Source organism: Triticum aestivum, chromosome 1A (genome assembly GCF_018294505.1).
Source record: "Triticum aestivum cultivar Chinese Spring chromosome 1A, IWGSC CS RefSeq v2.1, whole genome shotgun sequence".
NCBI classification, from domain to species: Eukaryota; Viridiplantae; Streptophyta; class Magnoliopsida; order Poales; family Poaceae; genus Triticum; species Triticum aestivum.
This window is the reverse complement of record NC_057794.1, coordinates 534,853,771-534,862,125: the sequence shown is the minus strand read 5'-3', so window position 1 is coordinate 534,862,125 and position 8,355 is coordinate 534,853,771. Positions and strand designations below refer to the sequence as shown.

Genomic DNA, 8,355 nt, shown 5'->3' with positions numbered 1-8,355 from the left:
CATGGCGCGGTGGGGACGGGCGGGGGGAGGGGGTGGGGTGGGGCGGGGTGGGGGTATTTGTGCGCTGCTTAGGTTTTGCGGGGTGGATGTCGAGGTGGTTGGCGGCATTAATTGCCGGGGATGAGGGAGGAGGGGAGCGGAGTTATGGCGCGGGACGCACGGACGGACGCGCTTGCTGCCGTGCCGTGCTCCCCTCGACCCTGCTCTGCCTGCCCAGCCGGTGTGAAATTGGGGGAGAGGGCGGGGAGGAACGCGTGCGTGAGGTCCCTGGGGGGAGCAGCGGGCCATGGTGGGCCGTCGGCCCGGCGGTGTGAAACGGGACGACGGCCGGCTGGTGGGCTAGACGATCCTGTTCTTGTTGACTGACGACACAGTAGCTGGTGTGCAGGCCTACGAGCCGGGTAGTACGATGGTGGGGACAGTGCGTACGGGGTCGCGTTGGAGCATTCGAGGAGTTGACCATGGTGTGGGTTTTGGTCTGTTCTTCGAAGCAGCGGAACGCGGAACAGAGAGCTCTCGATAGCAGAGTAGCTGTCTAGCACACCACGACGCCAAAAAAAAATGCGCCGTTGCCGGGGATCGAACCCGGGTCACCCGCGTGACAGGCGGGAATACTTACCACTATACTACAACGACTTGGATGTACCTGTGTTGGTTTGTTGTCTAATTGATCTGACCTAGGCGTGGAGAATAGCGACCCCAGTGCCGGGCTCAATGGTAAAGCGTTGGAAGAAGAGGGCAAATTCAGATGGGACGTTCAGTTTGCTGACTTCCTAAGGAGGGAGGAAGAGAGCTGAGTTGTGAGCAGGGCCGGGGCCAGCCTCCATTTTCAGGAAAAACAAAAGGGCAGACTATGTGTACACCATGGAGCATGTTCAATGCAGATGCGTGGAGAATATGGTTTGCAGGTGGAAGGAATTCTCTTTCGCAAAAAAAAAGGCGGAAGGAATTCTCGCCATGCACAGGCAGACGCTATCTAGGCATTGACCGAAAGGAGATCTTTCGGGTTCCGGAACAAAGTGTAATGAAATGTCATGGATCTATTTCACCGGAATGGTACAGTTCCGTCTTTGTGCTTGGTGCTGACAATTCAAAGGAATGGACTTGTTTATCTCAACTAGAGTTGGTTTGGATTTAAGTAGTAAAAAAGAAAGAGTCCCGTTTCAATACAGCCCACTCACTAAACTCTGTAGGTGAAAATGTGCCTAAAAAACGCCCAGTAGGCCAAACAGCATGCGGCCTAGCATGCCTGGCGTGCTGGCGGGCCGACCCGGTTACTAGTTGGGTTGTGTCGGGGCTGCAGGATGCAGCACGCAGGCCGGCACGGCATGGCCCTATAGTAATCGTGCTGTGCCGGGCCGTGCCGGGCCAGACACGATTACGATGGGTCGGGTCGTGCAGTGTCAGGCCGGCCCGTTTGGCCAGCTCTATTCTAGGTGATAAAAACCACACTTCATATGTACCCCCCAAGCTCATTGGTTCTAGTGGCTATCTACTGAGTAGTACACAACGCTGGAGGTCCTAGGTGCAATATCTAGTAGGGGCACATTTTTTTGTATTTTTAGTCCGCGCTTCTGTGCACACACACACTACTGGGACGACACTGGCGGACTCGCGAAACGGTCTAGTTTTAGAGCGCAGACGACATATTTTTAACAAAAGATTATCCTACCCTTTATTATTAAAGGATATGAAGAGATCTCCTTCGTTGATGTGTTTAGGAGGGTTGATGCGTACATAGACGTTCGAGGGGTTTGATTTGGCAACGCCTCGAGTGGCTGCGTGGGCAGTCCGTAAGGAGTGGCCCGTCGGAGGAGAAGAAGGTGGCAATAGAAAAGCTACGTCAAGCTCTTCGACATGAGGAGATATGGATGCGACAGCGATCCCGAGTCTCTTGGCTACGGGAGGGCGATAGAAACACATATATTTTTCATGCTCAAGCAGCTCAGCGCAAACGAATGAACAAGATTGATAAATTTGAATGTGCTGATGGTACAAACTGTGATGCACCAGAAGAAGATGCAGTGGAGGTTCAAGCTTTCTATCAAGATTTGTATACCTCTCAGGGTTTTTATGATATGAGTGGGTTATTACATGCAGTTCCTACTCGGGTCACGGAGGCAATGAATCTGGAACTTGACAAGCCATCCACCGGCGAAGAAGTTAGGTGAGCTCTGTTCCAGATGGCCCCTTCGAAGGGTCCGGGGGTGGATGGATTTACGGCGGGCTTTTATCAGCGAGACTAGGACCTCTTGAAAGATGACATTGTGCCGGCTATTCTGGATTTTCTGAATGGCGGGGAGATGCCAAATGATACTTCTATCACTTTGATCCCAAAGGTGCGATTCCCACATTGTATCTCACAATATCGACCTATCTCACTTTGCCCTGTGTTACATAAGATTGTTGCGAAAGCCATTGCAAATAAGGTTAGAGTGTGCTTGGATGATCTTACTGGTGAGGAAAAGAGTGCCTTCGTTCCCGGTCGCTTTTTATCACGGATAATGTGTTGATTGCTTATGAAAGTGTGCGTGCGATGAAAAGAACAAAGAGAGGGAAACTTATGTTTGTGCGGTCAAGCTTGATATGATGAAGGCATACAATAAGGTTGAGTGGCATTATTTGGAATCCGTCATGTTAACTTGGTTTCACCATGGCTTTTGTCTGGTTAGTGCTTAAATGTGTCACATCAGTCAGATTTTCCGTCAGGGTGAATGGTGATCTCCTACCATTTTTTACTCCGTCAAAGGGGTTTCGGCAAGGTGGTCTCATATCACCGTATTTATTTCTCTTGTGTGCAGAGGGTTTTACATCGCTGCTGAAGTATCATGGTGGTGCACAGGTAGACAGAGGGTTTAGGGTGAGTACTCGCTCACCCTGGGTCAACCATCCGCTCTTTGCGGACGATAGTCTCATTTTCTTTGAGGAAGAGGCTTTGCAGGATGCGTTGTCGGCCGAGAAGCTTTGCAGGCTAGAGCAGGTGATTATGTCCTGCTGATCCATTGATGTTACTCCCAACATGTTGTTGTTGTTGTCAAGTACTATTGCCTCAAGGGTTGGTTGGCCAACGAAGAAGCCGACATGGAGTTTGAAGAAAGAGTTGGAGCTGAGATCGATGGTGCGAAGGTGCTGGTGAGGCGCCGGCAAGACTGGGAGGCTACCGGTGAGCCCGTTGAAGCTGAGGTCAAGGTTGGACAGGTACCTGAGCTTGTTTATATTGGAACTGTTGAGATAGCCGTGGAGGCTAACGTGGCTGGCGATCATGGAGGTGACGCGGACGAGCCACCCGAGCGACTTGGCTATGGCTTGTGTAGCCGGCGTGTCCTCAAGGCTCTCCAGTGCGCAGAATTCACCCGATGGCCAAGACAAGTACTCACGTGGTCAATATTGGCCTTCTCGAGGTTTGAAACTAGGATATGATGGATCACACACGAGTTGTGCCATATTCATAGTACGCGCACCAGGGGTGCGTGCATTGACATGTATGGCAACGTGGACCGTGATGATGCTATCTATATACTAGTTCATATGAACATACCATATATTCTCAATTAATTCAAAAATTATAAAGATATATGAAGAAAATAGTGCAAAGACCCTCTCGTGTAAGTCAAGTCGGCTAACATATCATATCAGTGACTTAAGTGAAAGAATCTCAACCGGGGTATCTATAACAAAAGTTTCTTATCTTTTGTGCAAAGCAATATTACCTCCGTCTCAGATTACTTGTCTTAAATTTATCTAAATACTAATGTATCTCTAACATTAAAACGTATTGGTTTAGATACATCCGTATCTGCACAAATGTTAGAAAAATAATTCAGGAGGGAGGAAGGTCCTAGCATGGCTGCATGGAGTGGAATTATGGCATTTCGTCAAAAAGATACCACGATTTTGTAAAATTTGCGCATGGATATTTCTCAATCCACTGACATCGTGTTTGTAGTCACGTTATGCGTCACCCCTTCGGACCTTTTTTAAGGGAAAAGCCACTTGGCACTTCATCTATATCATCATCTATACCAATATAAAAAGAACCAAATGAGCAGATTCAAACCATCTCGACCGTCAAATCATGTTATCTAGCGGTTCAAATCGCTCTAATGTTGAGCACCAAACACGTTTAACGCTATAATTACTCACAACTGCCATTGATTATAAACACGTTTTGACTTAACGCCATCCCTTGAAATCTGCCATGTAATTAATATCCTACCATTTCCACAAAAAAAGTAATTGATATCTTATCAAATACCAACATGCAACAGATATATCTTACCTAATATAACGTGCAACTAACATTTTATCTAATATAAGCGTGCATTGCACGTACATTATTACTAGTCAATATAAAAAGACTCAAAGAGGCAGATCCAATTAATCTGAGCCATCAAATCATGTCAATCCAGCGACCTAGACTGCTTCAATATCGAGCGCTCAACATGTTTAGTGTGCATTTAATTTCATGCCAAATATAGTGCTAATTACATAATAACATGCAAATAATATCCTACTTAATATTCGCATGCACTTGATATACTTCCAAATTAGCGTGCATTGCACGTACACATTGACTAGTTGTGAAAATGACAGAGTTACATCATTCAATACATGGGTAATAAAAAAAAGTAGGTGAATCACTGTTAGGGCATGTACAATGCATAGCCTCAAGGTGATGCATCGCATGCCATGTAGGATCGGATATGACGTAAAGTAGGTTCGGATAGGGAAGCGGGATCTTCTCCAGGAGACGGGTGCTTGAAAAAAAAAGTATGATCCAGTGACAAAAACTGAAAAAGTTTGAGTAAAAAATAGAGATGCATGTGTACTAGAGTCTTTATTTTCTATTTCCTAATGAGGCCCACTAGTGATAGTTTGAATTGAAGAAAAAAATTAATATAAATGCCTCAAATTACTTTTTGTCATGGGGCATATGTATCCATATGCCACCATCACCATCGTATGCCCTTATACCTCACCCCCTCGGACCTAGATTGACACACTTTTTTTCTCTTTGTGTGTGTGTGTGTTTTGAGGGGTTCTTCTTTTTTGTGCTACCACCAGTCCCACGCGGCGATCCCACCACGTGGCCCGGCAACGGCCGCTGGCGATTGTCCAGCCGATTTTAGTGCGATCTTGTACCGACCACGGATATGACATGCCCACACGTTTGCCACCGCACCTATTCATCAGAAAAATAAAAGGAAATCCGCCGCATCTTCTCTTCATAAAATACAATATCCACCGTATCATTCCCTCATTTGGCCCAACCTCCTCCCACATTTGATGCCAGTCAAGTAGTAGGATCGAGCATCATCCGCAGCGGCGGAGCAAGCCTATAAGCGTTGGGTTCAAGTGAAGCCAACGGAATTTGCCTGCTACCTGCATGTAGGTACTTATTTGATCACTTGAACCCAGTAAAAAATGGTCGCTGACCCCATCAAATAAAGGGCCTCACGTGGATGGCTAAATAAAGGCCCCAAAAAGCCCATAAGCAAATGTCGATTAGTCCATTCCTAGGCCTAGACCATGATTAGCCTACAGAAAACACACGCAGCCGAACGCATAATCCCTCATCTGTTCGTTTTCCAATTCGCATCTCTCCTGATCGACTCTCCTCTTACTCGGCGCCTCGGCTGCCGCACGCCGCCAGCAAGCAGGCTGCTGCAGATCCACAACAACTACAATTGTAGCCCCAAAATTATGGTAACTAGATTACGTCGCCACATCTTCCCTCTCTTGTACATGTTCTATCTAAACTATTTGCCTAGTGCGATAGTATATTTTTTTGCCCTAGGTTTTTTATTTGTTTTTCTCGATGGACTTTGATTGATCTAGGGTATCGAACAGTATTTTTTAAAAAGAACTCTGTCATCAGATCCAGATATCTGATACAGGCATCTCAATGTCACCCATTAGACGTAGGTATGTCTTGCACTTTTCAATGTTTAATTCAACATAATATATGATATGTGATACTATATTTCTTATTGTTATATTGTTTATGGGTGCTATAATTTTTGTCACAATTAGACTTTAATCTTCATAAATTAATATCAAGTTCTCATAGAGTGAATGAGCGAACCCAATGGTCAAATTTTTTGGCTCCGCTCCTGATCATCCGCCGATCGCCACCGTGCCAATGGCAACCCCGACCGTCGTGCTGCTGCCCGTCTGGGGCGTCGGCCACCTCATGTCCATGCTCGACGCCGGCAAGCGGCGGCGCCCTGTCGCTCACGGTGCTCGTAATGCAGGCGCCGACGGAGAGCTACCGGTCCGAGGTCGCCGGTCACATACGGAGGGAGGAGGCCTCCGGCCTGGGCATCCGCTTCCAGCACCTCCCCGCCGTGGAGCCCCCGACGGACCACGTGGGCGTCGAGGAGTTCGTCTCCCGGTTCGTGCACCTCCACGCGGCGCACGTGAGGGCGGCCGTCTCCGGCCTGGCGTGCCCGGTGGCGGCGCTTGTCGTCGACTTCTTCGGCACCACGATGCTCGACGTGTCCCGCGAGCTCGCCGTGCCGGCCTACGTCTACTTCACCGCCAGCGCCGCCATGTACGCGCTCTTCCTGCGCCTGCCGGCGCTTGATCAGGAGGTGGCCGTCGAGTTCGAGGAGATGGAAGGCACGGCCGACGTGCCCGGGCTGCCGCCGGTGCCGCCGTCGGCCCTCCCGTCGCCGGTGATGGACAAGAAGCACCCGAACTACGCGTGGTTCGTGTACCACGGCAGGCGCTTCATGGAGGCCAAGGGCGTCATCATCAACACGGCGGCCGAGCTGGAGGCGAGCGTCCTCGCCGCCATCGCCGACGGCCGGTGCACGCGCGGAGTCCCCGCCCCGACGGTCTACCCATTAGGCCCCGTGCTCTCCCTGAGCCCGCCGGCGGAGCAGCCGCACGAGTGCGTGGTGTGGCTGGACGCGCAGCCTCCGGCGTCGGTGGTGCTCCTCTGCTTCGGCAGCGGAGGGTTCTCCGCCGCGCCGCAGGCGCACGAGGTAGCCCGCGGGCTGGAGCGCAGCGGGCACCGCTTCCTGTGGGTCCTCCGCGGCCCGCCGGCGGGCGGCGGCCGGGGGCCCTTGGACGCGGACCTGGAGGAGCTGCTCCCGGAGGGGTTCCTGGAGCGGACGAAGGGGAAGGGCATGGTGTGGCCGACGAGGGCGCCGCAGAAGGAGATACTGGCGCACGCCGCCGTGGGGGCCTTCGTGACGCACGGCGGGTGGAACTCGACGCTGGAGGCCCTGTGGTTCGGGGTGCCCATGGTGCCCTGGCCGCGCTACGCGGAGCAGCACCTGAACGCGTTCACGCTGGTCGAATACATGGGCGTGGCCCTGGCCATGGAGGTGGACCGGAAGAGGAGCAACTGGGTCGACGCGGCGGAGCTGGAGCGGGCCGTGAGGGTGCTCATGGACGGCGACTCCGAGGAGGGGAGGAAGGTGAGGGAGAAAGCCATGGAGATGAAGAGCGCGTGCAGGACGGCCGTCGCCGAGGGAGGGTCCTCGTACTCCGCATTGGGGAGGCTCTCCAAGGAGATGATCAATGGCGCGAGTAGGTAATTGACGAACACGGAGAGCAGCTCTATCTGAATCCGGAGATGAAGTTGCAGATAGGAGTGTGAGTGTTCCCGTCCAGAGTGTGGCTGCATGTTTGCGGCTCTTTCTCCGTTTCGAGTTTTCTCTCCGGTTAATTTTCCGTTCTTGTTGGATCCATTCCCCCTTTCTCCTGACCCGATCTGGTAATCATGCCAGCATATCGTTGACCTGCTCTGTTTCCCAATAAAATCACCTGCCCCTTGTTTGGTCTGATCATATCTTGATACTCTTCAAACATATAAGTATTTTTATCCGTTTTGATGACAAGTATTTTCGGACGGAGGGAGTAAGATGCAAGTATTATAAACAAAAAATAGTCAAACTCGTATATGATTGACCATGTTTTATATAGAACAAGATATCGAATCTATCTAGCCATATGGAGTATAAAAGAAGCAAAGCGGGCGGATTCAAACATCTCAACCGCATAAATCAATTCTCTCCGCTAAGAGCATCTCCACCAGATGATGTATAATAAAGTAGCTATAGAAAAACTGTGTTCTAGGGCATATGAATTCAAAAACGGCGCTTCGACAGATGTTCTTGATTTAGGACATCTGTATATCTCGGCCTCTCGTGTTGCCAATATACCATAGCCGCACGGCTGCCACAAAACAAAAACCGTAGCCACGCAGCCCAACAGCAACATGAAACTCCTCCTTCTACACCGCATCCGCTTCCACTGACTTGTTGGTGTTGCTGTCGAATTCAACCACCACGGCCACCGTCGCACCGCCCCGCGGCCCGATCCACGAGGATGATGACCTGTAGT

At 50.4% G+C, this 8,355-nt stretch overlaps 1 non-coding gene and 1 pseudogene across 1 annotated transcript; one reads left to right on the top strand and one right to left on the bottom strand.

Moving 5' to 3' along the window:
• Positions 1-564: 564 nt before the first annotated feature.
• Positions 565-636, bottom strand: TRNAD-GUC (transfer RNA aspartic acid (anticodon GUC)). Its single transcript has one exon. It is a non-coding gene; the product is annotated as a tRNA-Asp (tRNA).
• A 5,437-nt stretch (positions 637-6,073) lies between these two features.
• Positions 6,074-7,793, top strand: LOC123179800 (anthocyanidin 3-O-glucosyltransferase 2-like; annotated as a pseudogene).
• Positions 7,794-8,355: the final 562 nt, after the last annotated feature.